Source organism: Podarcis pityusensis (assembly GCF_964106645.2).
Source record: "Podarcis pityusensis genome assembly, chromosome: 14".
NCBI classification, from domain to species: Eukaryota; Metazoa; Chordata; class Lepidosauria; order Squamata; family Lacertidae; genus Podarcis; species Podarcis pityusensis.
Window position 1 is genome coordinate 45,685,050 of NC_138039.1, and position 14,365 is coordinate 45,699,414.

At 46.2% G+C, this 14,365-nt stretch overlaps 1 protein-coding gene across 2 annotated transcripts in view; it reads left to right on the forward strand.

Moving 5' to 3' along the window:
• HCN4 (hyperpolarization activated cyclic nucleotide gated potassium channel 4) overlaps positions 1-14,365 on the forward strand; it is a 114,078-nt gene that overhangs the window by 24,454 nt on the left and 75,259 nt on the right. The window lies entirely within an intron of this gene.

Below are 14,365 nucleotides of genomic sequence, written 5' to 3' on the forward strand. Positions count from 1 at the left end.
GCGACGAAGTGAGCTCCCGTTGCTCAGTCCCAGCTCCTGTCAACCTAGCAGTTCGAAAGCATGCCAGTGCAAGTAGATAAATAGGTACCACTGTGGTGGGAAGGTAAACAGCATTTCCATGTGCTCTGGTTTCCCGTTGCACCAGAAGCGGTTTAGTCCTGCTAGCCACATCACCCGGAAAGCTGTCTGTGGACAAATGCTGGCTCCCTTGGCCTGAAGTGAGATGAATGCTGCAACCCCATAGTCACCTTTGACTGGACTTAACCATCCAGGGATCCTTCACCTTTACCTCCCCCCCATGTCATCCAGCATCCTGCTCTCGCAGTGGTCAGCAAAATGCCTCTGGGAAACCCCAAACAGGACCTGAGCACAACAGCACTCTGCCCACTTGTGATTCCTAGCAGCTGGCGTTCAGAAGCATGCTGATTCTGATAGCAGAGGCAGAACATAGCCACCGTGGCTTGTAGCTTCCCTGTGGAGCAATTGTGAAGAACCTCAGGCCAAATGCAACCCTCCGGGATATTTTGTCCTGCCACTGAGACTCTCCTGAGCATCATGAACCCTGCTGCACACAACCCTCAGGTTCTTTTGCCTGACTGGCATGTGTCCTTGAAATCTGATGAGGCCCACTGCCTGCTTGGAGGATATGTATGTAAAACCCTCGGACTTCCCTGTGGTTGAAATATAGCTTGCTATTCAAAAGGAAGAGTCAGGTCCATAGCCTCTGGTCCTACCCACCACTGGACTGTGGTCCACGAGAGAACCTTGCCCTCAAACTGAACAACGTCTCTCCATCCCTGATCTAATGGAGGGGGCCCCCAATGAACAGATGGAGAGATGCTTGTGTCTCCTACAGAAGGAGGTGCTTCTTGATGCAATGAGGACCTGGACTACACCTTGAACAATGAGGTGTAAGAGTAGTTTTAGAAGAAGCCTTTTTATTTAAATCAGCTCGCAAATGCTCCATGATTTGGCATCTTCTGTTAGATGTCATCTAATCCTTTGGGGCTTGGAAATGAAATTCAAGAGATTGTAAAGCCCGCCTCATAATGGTAGGCAAACCTCCAATTTTTTCCTCCGTTTCAGATTTGAGAGAGAGAAAAATAACAACAATAACTTCCATCAGCATAGATGGTCTGATTTGTTTTCATCTGCCTTCAGCTTCCAAATGGCAAAACACATGTCTCTCCCTGGTGCTTGATGATTTCTAAAGAAGCTGCTTATGAGTCCTTATGCTAATAAAGAGATATATTTTTGCCAGTGCCAGCTTTGACAAACAAAGCCGTGTGTTCCCCTCTGGCTTGGCATGATTACATTTTTGTTTTGTTAGCTCAGATAAGCCATTAATAAGTGTGTGATATGAACAATCAGACCTAGACAGGGGGGAAGAGAGCCAGATGTAGCCTGCCTTTCCTCTCTTGAGATCTGTATATTGCATTTAAAACCAGAAGCTAGTAGCTTGCAATTTAAGCTAAAGAGTTCTCCATTCAAATTCTGATTTGGCCTTAGACTCCGTTAGACCCATAGCAAGTGCTCTCTCTCTCTCTTTTTCTCCTTGGCTTTCCATCTGTAAAATGGGAATGATGTTTGCCTCTCTTACCTGATTAACAATAACAAGGTAAGGTCAATGGATAAATAATGTTTCTCTCCCCCAATGAACCTTTCGGTGGTGAAGAGAAAGGTGTTTCTTCACTCCTGGAATTAATCCAAAGAACCATAGCCAAGTGGTAGAACATCTGGATTGCATGCAGAAGGTTCCAGGTTCAATCCCAGGTGTCTCCAGCTAGGACTGGGAGAGAGCCCTCCTGGAAACTGTCCAGAATCACTGCCAGGCAGTGTATGTAACACTAAGCTAAGTGGTCAGTTGGTCTGACTCAATATAAGGCAGATTCCTATGTATGTATGTGTTGGCTGGTGTGTGTGTGTATGGATTTTGGGTGTTGAAGTTATATGAAAAAGGACTTCTGCCTTCACAGTTCAAATCACCCTTTCATCATCCATTTGTTCATCTCCTTCTTGGTGCCAAAAGGATAGTTACGTAGGGCGACAAGCACCACAAACATGGCTCCTCAAAGCCCAATCCCTACCCCCACTTCAGTAGGCAACCAAGTAGAGGGTTGGTATAGAGTTGTCCTGCCTGATGACTCTTGTGTTGGCCAAGAGCGAAGCAAGCTGTCTTCTCAGCTAGCTGAATTCATTCCACTGGCCCAAGGTTAGCAGCTGTGATCTGCCTTCTGTTATCGGGGTGACTCTCCAGAGATCAATGCATGGCAGTTTCTGAGCATGTGGGTGGATGGGTGGAGCTTGCATCATTATGACCCCCTGCTTTCTGAAGTCCTCCCCCCTCCATGCTGCAGTTGGGATTAGGAAAAATGGGAGGTGTTTTCCATCCCTCATTAGCTTAACTGCAGCATGGACAATTTTCATTGACATCATAGCAGGGGAGGAGATGGTCCTTTGTCTTCTCCCTGCACGCTGCGCTCCCAATAAAAATCCCCTCATGTCTCTAATTAAATAAGGAAAATCTGACAGAGTGGTAGCAACGAGTTTGTGACCTAATTTACTGTGAATCCCACGGTTGTGTGATTGTAGAAAGTTACAATATTGCACAGAAATTGTTACTTGAGTTGGTTCTCTCCTTCTTGCTTTTTCAATACAAACTCTTGAATTTGCCACATTGAAAGGTTAGAATCCTACTGCAATATTAGCTAGTACAGAGTTGGGGGATCTTTTCCAGCTGGAGGGCCTTATGTTCTTCTGGGCGATCTTCTGGGGGCCACATGCCGGTGGTTGGAGGGGAAGAGGCAAAAGTGGTCAGAGCAACAAATGTAGATGTTAAATTTGTACAGCAGCCAATTTCCACACACCGCTCTCTATTCTTCATCCTATCAAGCAAAATGCATTATCAGAGTTCAAGGAGATATTCCAGCTAGGCAAAGACACTCAAGGGAAGGTGCAAGGCAGATCAAACAGAAATACATTTTCCAGGAGGGGAAAATATATAGCTTATGGCATTTCCAACAATAAATGTGGGAAAGCCTTACCAAGTATGCCTTGATTTCTGACAAAAAGCCTATATTGATGGGTGCTTAAGATGAGCCTTGCCATATCAGATCAAAGGTCTTGATCCAGTCCAGCACCCTCTTTCCCATGAAGGCCAGATCCTTCTGCCTCTGATCTCAGAGATAGCGTATAGCCATTGATACAATCAAGCTGTCTAGTTCCCTTTAAAAGCCATCTCAGCTGGTGGGCCATCACCATTAGCTTGTGTGAAGCACTACCTCTTGTTTGTACTCAGTGGTAGCGCATCTGCTTTGTATGCAGAAGGTCCCAAGTTCAATCCCTGGCATCTCCAGGGAGGCTGGAAGAGAAACCCTGGGGAGCTCAGTGTAGAGAATACTGAGCTAAATGGGCCAATGGTCTCATTTAGCATAAGGCAGCTCCCTATGTTTCCCTTTATGGAGGAATCAGCTTCCTCCAGGGACCCCACACTCTAGTATGAGAGAGGGGGAAACACTTCTCTCCACCTACTTCAAACTTCGTCATGGACTGGTTGGACGCAGAGGAATGATGGGAGTAACCAGCTGAGGAACCACCAAGAGAAGAAGGCTCAGAGCCAGGGGATTGGTGGTGGGAGGATGATGAGTGGGAGAGAAGACTGGGAAGAGGAGGTGTTGGAAGCTGAAGAGGTAACAGGGTTTAGTGAGCAGGGGGAGTCTGTGGCAGAGAGAAGTACAGAATCAGAAGCAGCAGAGGAGGGAAGCCAAGAGGCAGAAATGAGTCCGGTTGGTGAAGAGGCACAGGTGTCTCCCCTTCCTACTGCAAGGAGCTTCCCAGAACCAGGAGAGGCATTAAGAAGGCAGAGGAGAAGTTAGCTTCACACAGACACAGTCTCAGATTGCTTGGGAGAAACACTGGAGAGGTGGGGACTCAGACAGCTATGGGGAGGCAGGGACCTTCAGTCTCATCAACTGCTTCATGGGAGCAAGACCTGCTGAAGATGAGTTTCTGTGTTCATTAGGCCTGATACTCTTGTGCAGATCGTGTTTTTGCTATTAAAGAGTTAACCCTAACTTGCTCGGTGAGATTTACTGCTGACTTCCTCCCTATACATAATTTCATGTGCCCCCCCATACTATTTTTCTAAATGAAATTTCTCCAACGCTGTAATCTCTCTTTGTACAGGAGTCCCCTGATCATTTTCCAGGAGTCCCCTGGTCGTTTTGCCCTTTTCTACATGTTGTTCAGCTCTCCAGCACTTTTCTTGATGTACAGTGGCTAGAAATGTCCCCCGGTATTCCATGAGCGCCATAGATTTCTATAAAGGCGGTTTCATTTTCCACCCCTTTCCTAATGATCCTTAACGTGGAATTAGCAACTTGATTGATCCTTCTATGGCTGACTGCTCCTGCTTCCCAGGCTAGGAAGGATTTTCCTTTGCATCCCCTGTCGTGACTGGAGACCTGTGCACAGACCTCAGTTCTGTCCGCTGAAGGCAGAGAAGGAGAAATGAAAAATGTGTGCTGATCCAATGCCAGTTGTGCTGTGCCACAGCTATGTAATTGGCAGCTGTTCTGTTTTGTGTCTCAGCATTCCTTGCCCGTGGGTGCATATTTGCTATGTGTGATGTGAATGAGTCTGCTCTGAACAATCAGACAAAACATCGGGGGTGAATCTATTAGTAATCGGCAGCCTTGGAACGTGTGGGATGTTGAGAAGCACAAAGTGCAGTTCAGTGAATTAAATGTACTTGTCAAACGGCGTTGCCCTTCCGTATCAGGGTGGTTTGTTTGTTTGTAAAAACTGTTAAGCAAATCTAAAGCTGTGAGTCGTTTATTTTGTCTTGCTTATTTGGTATATTTATAACCAAACATTCATCCATCATGGAACTCAAGGCAGTGGACAGACCTGGTTCTGCTTAGCTTCCACAGGGTGCAATGGCTACATGTGCTCTCCAGGAACGTCCCGCGATTGTCACTAAACCTACTCACAGGGCTGTTTGGATGCACTAGCCTTCCTGAACTGGCGCCCTCTCAGTGTCGTTGGACTACAACTCCCAGCAGCCTCAGCCAGCAGGGCCCGTGATCAAGGAAGGTGGGGACTGTAGTCTGAAACATCTGAAGGATATGAGGTGGGGAAGGCAGGGCTGCACTAAAGGTCTTATCAAAAGACAATATCCCAATCTAGTTAGAACACAACTACAGCTGAAACAGTGCATCTGTGGGCGGAAGCTGACTGGTCCCTCTGTGGCAACCTGAATTGGGAACATTTGGAGCAATCTGTGCATCACCCAATCACCTTCTCTCTATTCCGAACTGTATTCCATTAGAAATTAACATTATCAATAATTAGAATGTCTGTTTTTGCTCAGAATGTTAATCCTAGCATTTGCTTATTCACCATACCGTGTCAAGCTGTTATATATAATTACCCATCCAGTTTCTGTCTCATAAATATGAGCCAGAAAAAAACAAATTGAAAAGGGGGGAAAAGATGTCTGTACCAAGCGACAAGATCTTTGTGTTATTAGGGACATAATAAGAAGCTCACTTTAAACCATCCCAGAATTGCATACTCTGAGCAGCTCTCCAAATAGAGATGTAAGGAAGCAGCAATTTCTCTCCCAACTGTGGTTCATGGCCTGGATCCAAAAGTGACCAAACCTCCGTGGGCCACATGTGTTTGCCCGCCTGTCAATCACCTGATGTCATATGACATCCGATGTGGACCCAATTCCTTCTGAAAGCAGTGTGGCTGGCATTCCACATTTAAACAGGGCCTGGCAGCACATGGCTTAGAGTGTGCTCTCAGTTGATCCTTTTCAGCCATGGCTTGCATGTGGCATTCTTTAAATTGGCAGTGAAGGCAAGTTGCACTACATTCAGTAGGCACTGGTTCCATTCATGAGATTATCCAATTTCTAAAGCTCCTGTCCTCCCAGTTGGTATGTTTACCTTTTTACTTTACTTTGTATATATGTGTGTTTAGTTGGCATCTGTCTGTCTCGAGAGACGGTGCTTTATTTTATGCATTTTTATGCCACTTAATCATTAGCGTTTGTGAGTGATGTACATAAAAAATAAACCATACAGAGTACAATAAAAAGGTACCATAAAACTGCCTTAGAATGCCTGTTGGAATGAGGAAGTGTTTGTCTTGCACCTGAATGCTATCATAGGTTAGTGTGCTTTTTTAAGTCCAGGTATACAACGGAGCGGGGACGTGGGTGGCGCTGTGGGTTAAACCACAGAGCCTAGGGCTTGCCGATCAGAAGGTCGGTGGTTCAAATCCCCGCGACGGGGTAAGCTCCCGCTGCTCAGTCCCTGCTCCTGCCAACCTTGCAGTTCGAAAGCATGTCAAAGTGCAAGTAGATAAATAGGTACCGCTCCGGCGGGAAGGTAAACGGCGTTTCCGTGTGCTGCTCTGGTTCACCAGAAGCGGCTTAGTCATGCTGGCCACATGACCCGGTAGCTGTATGTTGGCTCCCTCGGCCAATAAAGCGAGATGAGCGCCGCAACCCCAGAGTCAGTCACAACTGGACCTAATGGTCAGGGGTCCCTTTACCTTTACCTTTATACAATGGAGTGTTTGCAGTAATAGTCATACTCATTTTATGATTTTCAGTTTTATACATTTCAATAATTTTACAATCATTTTAACATTTCAAAACTCGACTTCCTTCCCCCTCTTTCTGCAGTTCCTTAATTTTTTTTTAATATTTTCTGCATATTCCAAGTGAACTTAATTTACTCACTTATTCATCTACTTTAAATATATACTCTTATAAGACTTCCGGTTACTACCATAATCCTGCCAATATTCTTATCTGTTTACAGTTTATTTGTAAATATCCAATAAACCATTTCCATTCTTTTATAAAATGTTTGTTATCTTGATTTCTTATTTTTCCAGTAAGTTTCGCCATTTCTGCATATTCCATTAGTTTTTGTATCCATTCTTCTTTTGCTGGGACGACTTCTTTCCATTTTGGGGCAAGTAACATTCTTGTCACTGGAGTCGCATAAATGTCTGGGTAGTTTTGTCCCTATAATTCCCAAAAGGAAAGTCATACTCAGAGTAGGTAAATTAATTTCAGTGGGTCTACTCACGGTAGAATTTAGATACAACCACAGGGTTGGGAAACCTTTTTCATCTCAAGGGCCAGATTTCCTTGTTGCCATACTCCCAGGGACCATATGCTGATGACTAGTGTGCACAGATGCAATGTCCAGAAGGCTGAAGGTGTAATAGTTGGAGCAATGGATGTGACTCTTCTTTTTTCTCAGTAAGGTACAGTCCAGCCACACAAAGGTCAGAGGCATCCACACACACTCCCCACATGCATATCTCTCTATCATGGCAAGCAAGAGACATCATCAAAGGCCCAGGTTGCATTCCAGCCAAACAGTCAAGAAGGTTATGAAGCAGAGGCAGTATGAAGTGTGACTGGGGAGAGTCTTGTGGGCTGGTTAGGCCCACAGTGTTTCTCAAAGCTGAGTCCCCGGCTACTGTTGGACAACAACTCCCATCATCCCTGGCCACTGGTCCTGATAGTTAGGGATGAAGGGAGTTGTAGTCCAACAACAGTTGGGGACACAAGTTTAAGAAACACTGGTAGAGAGTCCAAGAGGTTCTTCAGCTCCGGTCTATGGAATTCACCTTGTCCTTATTCTTCCCGACATCTTCAAAGAACTTGAAAAGGCTAGCTGCGAAAACCTGTGCAAGTTTTACAGTTGTAGGAGCCGTGTTTACTTTCTGTAGCAAGACTTGTTGCATCATCACTTAGGCTTCATCTGCACAATACATTTCAGTAATGTGTTCAGTGCCACTTTATAAACAGTCATGGCTTGCCACCAAAGAAACTTGGGAAATGTAAGGGCCAGGACAGTTGCTAGGAGCCCCTGTTCCCCTCACCGTGGCACGTCCTGCTGAGATAAGCCTAGTTTTTAAGTTTTTGGAAGAATCTGCCCATACATTTCCATATGTTTTGGGTGGCCTGTTTACAAGGACTTCAGCTGGTGACTTCTGATAGCATTCTCCTTCAGTGTCCCCATTTTGGAATGTTTTGGGAACAGTTACCAAGACTGAGTGCCACCTACGCTCGCATTGGTGTGGGCAGCGACACCGAATCACAATTTTGCCCTTTCTCTTGTTTTTTTTGGAAATGTGTTTGCCTTGCATTTCAAAGAGCACAATTGTGTTGTTTCCAAGGCTGTCTTGCCATCCACAAAAAAAGGAGGGGCACTGTTCAGATAAACAAGAAACCCAGATGCATTTGATAAGACTTGAATCCTTACTACAAATACTAATGAGGGAGTAAGGTAAAGGTAAAGGGACCCCAGACCATTAGGTCCAGTCGCGGATGACTCTGGAGTTGCGGCTCTCATCTCACTTTACTGGCCAAGGGAGCATGACGAAGCCGCTTCTGGCGAACCAGAACAGAGCACGGAAACGCTGTTTACCTTCCCACTGGAGTGGTACCTATTTACCTACTTGTACTTTGACGTGCTTTCAAACTGCTAGGTGGGCAGGAGCTGGGACCGAGCAATGGGAGCTCACCCCGTCGCGGGGATTCGAACCGCCGACCTTCTGATCGGCAAGCCCCAGGCTCTGTGGTTTAGACCACAGTGCCACCCGCGTCCCTTAATGAGGGAGTGCATTACTACAAATACTGATAATCTGAGATGGAGCTACCAGTTCCATTTTCCTCACAGGGCTACCATCATCCGAGTTCCCTGGGAGACAGAGGTGACTTCTGGCTGAGTGGATAGAGCTGTGATGTTTGTGTGGTCTAGGACCTCCTGACGATAGCAAAGGACCCTGTCTGCAGCAGTGGGGTTATCCCCCAGGGGGGTTGCCCCTTTGGGGAGTCATGGGGCAGGGGAGCCCTCACTGTCAGAATATAGAATTGTAGGCCAGGCACTTTGGGAGATAGGCCTGTGACTCTCACCCAGGTGAGAGCCTGGTTGAAGAGATGCTTGGTTTGTTGGGGATTCATCCTGAATGAGAGGCAGGGGAAGACAGTACATATTGTGCATATTAAAGGTAAAGAGACCCCTGACCATTAGGTCCAGTCATGGCTGACTCTGGGGTTTCGGCGCACATCTCACTTTACTGGCCAAGGGAGCCGGGTCATGTGGCCAGCATGACTAAGCCACTTCTGGCGAACCAGAGCAGCACACGGAAACGCCGTTTACCTTGCGGCTGGAGTGGTACCTATTTATCTACTTGCACTTGAGAGTATGTCAAACTGCTAGGTTGGCAGGAGCAGGGACCAAGCAACGAGAGCTCACCCCGTTGCGGGGATTCGAACCGCCGACCTTCGGATTGGCAAGCCCTAGGCTCTGTGGTTTAACCCACAGCGCCACCCATGTCCCATTGTGCATATTACCTGCTCCTTAATCAGTCTCTGGCTTGTGATGCCATTGGCCATGGTATCCTCCTGGACTGGCTCCAGGGAATGGGAATTGGGGTATTTACAGTGGTTCCAATCCTACCTTCAAGATGGAGTCCAGAGAATAGCATTGGAACAGTGCCTTTTGGCCTCTTGATGGGGTGCTGCAAGGCACTATCTTTATCACCAGTGATACTTAACATCTATAGGAAGCCTTTGGGAGTGGTCATTAGGGATTTTGGAGCAAGCTGCCATCCGCATGCTGAAGATGTTCTTCTCCATAATGTCTGAACCAGGAGAGGTCAGGCAGTCCCTGGGCCATTGTTTGGACCCAGTGGTGAGATGGATGAGGAAAAACAAGCTGTGCTTGAATCCTGGCAAGATAGAAGCACTTTGAGCAAGCAGCTCTCATGCCTGAGGTATTGGCCCCTTGGTGGGATCATGTTCCCCCTGAAGGAGCAGGTTTGCAGTTCTGGGTGTGGTTCTGGATCCAGCTCTGTCTCCCCCATCCCACTAGGTTCCTCCCCAGGGTCATCCAGCTCCAATTCCATGAGCTCTTCTCATTCCTCCTCAGGATCTGACCATCCCTTCCATGACATCTCCATGGGGCTCATGACAGACCCGGCTCCCCTGGCGCATTAGGTTCATGCAGAAATGCATGCTCAGAGCTACAGCATATCCACTTTTATTAAACACACAGAATGGCTCCAGGGTTAGGCAGAGAGGTGAAGAATAAAGATTTGTCTGTTGTACAAGAAGCTGTGACATCATGGGGTGAAAGAGAGTTTAGCCTTCGGCTCTTGTGTGTGTGTGTTTTCTTTTTCTTTTGGTAATGTTCGCTCCAGACTTGGCAACAGAAGCAAGGGGCTCTTCTTCCATCTAGAGGCATTCATTGGAGGCGTGGGGGAAAGGCACACAGAGGCAATGACTATTCTGCTGGGCTCTGGCTATGCCAGAAGCCTTTTTCCTTGCCCCTGTGGTGGTGCAGATCTCTGAAGGCCAAGGAGCTGACTGTATCTTTCCAGGGCATAAGTCTCCAGCTTGATGTATTGCAGTACACAGTCTCTATTAAGCCCTTCCTTGTGTCAGCGATTTAAGAAACACACCTAGAGCCCTGCTGGGTGTGAGCAAAAGGAAAGGTCCATCTTGTCTGGTATCCGGTTTTCCACAGAAGCTGATCAGATGCCTCCAGAAAGCCTACAAAAAGGATACCTTGCCCGGACATTCACAGAAGGAGGGATTTGCCTCCTGATAAATCATTGGATTGTATCCAGTGCCAGCCCTGCTCAAAGTAGGCCCATTTAAATTAATGGGTGTGACTTAAGGTCATTAATTTTAATGTGTCTGCTCTGAGTAGGACTGGCACAGGATAGAACCTATCGTTTCCAGATCCCCTGTTTTCAATTTATTTAAAAAGAGTTATGTTTTTAGCATTTGTAGAACCAGGAAAATGAGGCTAAATGGACAGGCACAATTCTTCTCATTTTTTTGTGAGTTCCAACCCAGTCATTCATAGGAACAAAGGAAGCTTCCATATTTATATATACAGTGGTACCTCTGGTTACAAATTTAATTCGTTCCGGAGGTCCATTCTTAACTTGAAACTGTTCTTAACCTGAAGCATCACTTTAGCTAATGGGGCCTCCCACTGCTGCCGTGCCGCCGCTGCATGATTTCTGTTCTCATCCTGAAGCAAAGTTCTTAACCCGAAGTAATATTTCTGGGTTAGCGGAGTCTGTAACCTGAAGTGTCTGTAATCTGAAGCGTCTGTAACCCGAGGTACCACTGTATATGAATTTATAAGGGTACAAAATACAGAACTGAAGAATAAAAGAAAAAAGTGAAAGAAAAGGAAGGAAAAATGTGTTCTCAATGAGAGGGATTTGTCGTGATGAATAAAACTTGTGTTGTGTGTACACACACACACACACACACACACACACAAGAGCACTTTGCTAGCCATTATGGCAGAAAGGTGGCCTGTAAATATATTAAAGAAATAAATAATCTGTAGCATTTTAGGCTCCCCACCAGCTCTCTGCTCTTTTGGCCAGTGTTGTTGATGATGACAAAAAATGGAGAGCAAAGTAAGCCAGGGTTTTCTTTTAAAAAAATTAAAAATAGGCATGTAACATTTCAAATTTAGGGCAATGGAGTTTCTGAACGAGTGTGCTGAGCAAACTAGCTCTCTAGAGATTCCTGATATTTCAGTTAGCAGGATAATGACTTGTACGTCTTTCTTTTTTGGGAATGCCTGGTGATAAATATAGATTTAAGAAGGCACTTGCTCTACCAACAAACAGCAAAAAAAGATTTACTGGGAATAGACTGATCAGTGTGTTTAGGTCAGAATTTAATAGAATGCCTTGTAAAAGAATAACACCCTAAACCTCAACAACCCCAAACCTCAACCACAACTGTTTTGGTAATATCTTCCATCTTGCTGCATCCATGGTCAAAGCCAAGTTGTGACCAGTGGGAGTCAGAACCAAAGTTCCAGCACCTGAACTCTGGAGATCTTATTCACACACACTTCTGAGATTTTATCATATCTATTTCTACATCTGTATGAGGGCAACAGACTTGCTGCTGCTTCTTTTAGATGAAAGCAGAGGTTGTCACAATGCTTTTAGTGAAAATGTGGCTTAGTGCAAACACACAGGTTCCTGAGAGGGGACCACAGCTGCTGAGCTCCTCTCTTGGCCTTCCTGCTTTGCTGCTGTGAACCAAACCATGGTTTGACTTAGCATGTTGTGTTCATGCTGTACCTCACTTCAGGCAAACAGCAAGCTGTAACCCAGACCATTCTTTGAGACAAAGCCAAGTTTCACACAAAGCTTTCACTTTGGTTAATAGGGGAAGGATAGGAAAGGCTCTTAAAGCTTGTGGTGGCATCAGTTTGGGTCAATAAAAAGTGTCATGTCTATAGATAGTCTGTTTTTAAGAGGCCATCCCTCTTGTCATGAGGACTATTGGGGGAAGTATTTAATAGAAGCTACCAAGTGCTGTCGGTGGTCAACTGATTGTTCACAAGGGACATGCTATAATAAGAACATCAGAAAAGGCCTGCTGGATCCAGGCCAGTGGTCCATCTGAATCCATCATCCTAGCCAGCCAACCAGATGCCCATGGGAAGCCCCAAATAAGAAACTGAGCACAACTGCCTTCTCCGCGTTTGGGATTTAAAGCAACTGGCATTCAGAAGTAGATTGCCTCCAACAATGGAAGCAGAACACAGTGATTGTGGCTTGCAAGCCATCGTTAGCTTCTCACAAATTTGTCTTTTAAAGCCGTCCAAGTGGATGTCCATCAGTCCCTCTTGTGGGAGCAAATTCCATACTTCAGTGCCATTGTGTGAAGAACTCCTTCCTTTGGTCTGTCCTGAATCTTCCAGCATTCAGCTTCATTGTATGGCCCCAAGTTCAGTATTATGAGGGGGTTGTGGGAGAAAATGCAATTTGCACCCTTCCTGTAACATGCTGGGCGTCTAAAGAAGATTAGCTTCATGTCAAAGCATAGGGCAAATATTGGTGAAATCCCTGGTGGTACGTGAATCTTCTTTGAGAAGCTCTTTCCTAGGATATTGTTGCCTTCTGAGTTTTTACATGTCACGGCGGCGGCGGCTGGTTGGCGGCTGACCTGCAGTCTCTTGAAAGCTATACTTATTACAAATCCCATCATCTATTTTAAATAAGTTGGAAGATGGAGTAGCTATAGGGGATTAACTGAAAGTAATGTGTGTGTATTATAGGCTCCCTAAGCAACTAATAATTTAAGTGCATTTCCATTGATCTAACATGTTTTCCTTGAGAAAACTAAGCATGGGAAATAAATTGCAGTTCGCTGTCAATTTGGTAATGTGTTAAGCATGCCAAGCACTCTGAAATGCAATTTCTAGAAGTTCCGGTCTGTGTACATCAGGTGTGGCCTTCCAGATGTTGTTGCACAATGTCCTCCATCAGCCCCGGCAAGCATGGCCAGTGGCCAGGGATGATGGGAGTTGTAGTTCAGCTATATCTGGAGGGCCAAAGGTTCCCCACACCTGGTGTACATCTGTGGAGGAATAGCTCTGGCTATAGTCTTGTATAAAGTACAGGAAGTTTATACCTTTTTAGTAAGCAAAAAACAAAAACCCTCACTCAACTTTGCCACTCGATTAAGGTAAAGGTGAAGGACCCCTGACAATTAAGTCCAGTCACGGATAACTCTGGGGTTGTGGCCCTCATCTCGCTTTACAGGCCGAGGGAGCCGGCGTATGTCCACAGACAGTTGTCCGGGTCATGTGGCCCACATGACTAAGCCACTTCTGGCACCATAGAACACCGAAACCAGAGCAGCATATGGAAACACCGTTTATCTTCACACCAGAGCGGTACCTATTTATCTACTTGCACTGGTGTGCTTTCGAACTGCTAGGTTGGCAGGAGCTGGGCCAAAGCAACGGGAGCTCACCCCATCACAGGGACTTGAACCGCCAACCTTCTGATCAGCAAGCCCAAGAGGCTCAGTGGTTTAGACCACAGCGCCACCCGCGTCCCATGCCACTTGATTAGCAAACTGTAAAGCTATGGCTGTCCGAATGAAGACAGGTAGCAATAGTTGCAGTCCCCATTGTATTTCTGGGCTCCACCCCTACCCTTTTGGAGAAAGAGATACAGGGTTTTCTTGACTGGACCCCATGGAGACTGGGTCACTTGGGGCAAATGGGGCACTGCCCTGCGAACTTTAGTCTGCCTCCAACCAGCTGCTAGCTGCCTGCTGTCCTACTTACAACCAGTCGGGGGGGGGGGTGGAACTGCCTATGCACTTCCTCCATCCTTAGTTTCAGTGCTGCCCTCATCAGGAAGGAGAATGGGGCTAAAACCAGAATTAGTTGGCTCTGCCTGTCATGGGCTTTGGCTGCACCCACTGCCTTATCCCCTACCAGTTGAAATGGGCACCAGCAACCACTGATGGGACCTGCTATGAGGA